Source organism: Chrysochloris asiatica, unplaced genomic scaffold (assembly GCF_000296735.1).
Source record: "Chrysochloris asiatica unplaced genomic scaffold, ChrAsi1.0 scaffold00027, whole genome shotgun sequence".
NCBI lineage: Eukaryota > Metazoa > Chordata > Mammalia > Afrosoricida > Chrysochloridae > Chrysochloris > Chrysochloris asiatica.
The window spans coordinates 5372363-5374313 of record NW_006408545.1 but is presented as its reverse complement, the minus strand read 5'-3'; the positions used below and the strand labels follow the sequence as shown (position 1 = coordinate 5374313).

At 39.6% G+C, this 1951-nt stretch overlaps 1 pseudogene; it reads left to right on the top strand.

Moving 5' to 3' along the window:
• Nucleotides 1-1951, top strand: part of LOC102829395 — a 6623-nt pseudogene that overhangs the window by 2218 nt on the left and 2454 nt on the right.

Sequence of the window (1951 nt, the reverse complement as noted above, 5' to 3'; positions counted from 1 at the left end):
TTTGGAAATCATTGAACGATATAATTAATATCACACGAAAATAAAATTTTGCTGAAGATAATTAAAAAACAGCTGCAAGAGCATATTGACAGAGATCTGTCAGAAATTCAAGCTGGATTCAGAAGAGGACATGGACTGAGGGATATCATTGCTGACATCAGATAAATCTTAGCTAAAAGCAAAGAATACCAGAATGATGTTTACTTATGTTTTATTGACTATACAGGCTTTTGACTGTGTTGTTGTTGTTATTATGTGCCGTGGAGTCAGTTCCGACTCATAGCGACCCTGTACAGGGTTTCTGAGGCTGTGAATCTTTGCAAGAGCAGAAAGCCTCATCTTTCTCCCACAGAACAGTTGGTAGTTTCGAACTGCTGACCTTGAGGTTGGCAGCCCAACTCGTAACCATTACGCTACCAGAGCATGACAAATTGTGGGCAACATTGTGAAGATTAGGTATTCCGGAACACTTAACTATACTCATGAGAAACTTATACTTATGATTTAAAATCAGGAAAGATGTGCTCAAGGACTGTATTCTTTCACCATACTTATTCAATATATTGCTGAGCAAATAATCCTAGAAGCTGTATTATATTAAGAGGAACATGACATCAGGATTGAAGGAAGACTATTAACAACCTGTTATATGCAGATGATACATATAACCTTGCTTGGTGAAAACAAAGAGGAATTAAAATACTTTCTGATGAAGAAGAAGGGGATGGGACTACATTAGCATCCACACCATCTCAGCCAGGAGGTGACAGCGAGGTCAATTTTCAGTGTAGGTTTACCCTGCCAAGTTGTTCTGCTTGATGCCAGCAAGGGAGGACATGCACTGGGCCTTTTCCTGTGGCACTTGGCTGCTGAGCAGAGCCGAGTGGCTGCTGGTGGTGCGATTGATCCAGCCCAAGGAGAAGGAGCACATTGTCCAATTCGTATTTGCCCTGAACGATAAAGCAGCCATGGCTGGTTGTCTGATGAAAGGAAATTGGTTGCAGAGAAATTGAATATCCCTTGGAATAATATTCATTTGCAAGGAACTGCAAAAGGAAAACCAGTTCTTGCAAAGGACTCAATGAATCCTTATCCCAATTTCAACTTTAACATCTCTCATCAAGGAGACTATGTGGTAGTTGCTTCTGAACCTGAGCTACAAATTGGAATCGATATAATGAAGACTGGATTTCCAGGTCACGGTTCAATCTCAGAATTCTTCCATACTATGAAAAAAAGAGTTTACCAACAAAGAATGGGAAACAATAAGAAGCTTTAAGAATGAATGGACTCAGCTGGACATGTTTTATAGGAATTGGACATTGAAAGAAAGCGTCATAAAAGCCATTGGTTGGCTAATTGAACAATATAATTCAGATAGCGTATCCCAGAAAAATAAATGTTCTGTCTCCTTGTTTGGAGTCTTACAAGCCACTCTGAACATTGCCAATGACCCCAACTGGCCCAGCTTTGTGTCCCTCTACTCTTAGAGGCCTCTTTGCCCACAAACGGAGTGAACAAAATCTGACTGAAAACAACGTTGGATTGAGTGTTGTATTGGGAATTGTGTGGCCAGGGCCTTTTGAAAAGTAGTGTCCCAATGAAATGCTAGATATTATTTATGTAATGAATGATGAGCACCTTTTTTTAAAAAACAATAATATCCTTTCAGAAATTTCTAACTGCTTTGTAACTTGCATGAGTTAACCTGGTGATAAAGCAATTATTAAAAGTCTACCTTTTCCAAAACCAAAAACAAATAAAAAATAAAAGCCATTGGTGTTGGAAAGGCACGAAGTGACTGGCTTACAAGTTTTCAAGAGGGAACTTAGTTTCAGAGGGTACGGGGCAGGGTAGAATCTCCACTGAGTGGTTTACAACTTGTTTAGACAGGACTGGGGAAAGGTGATGGGGATAGGACTCTTGTGGTTCAATAGTGAATAATTGCTAT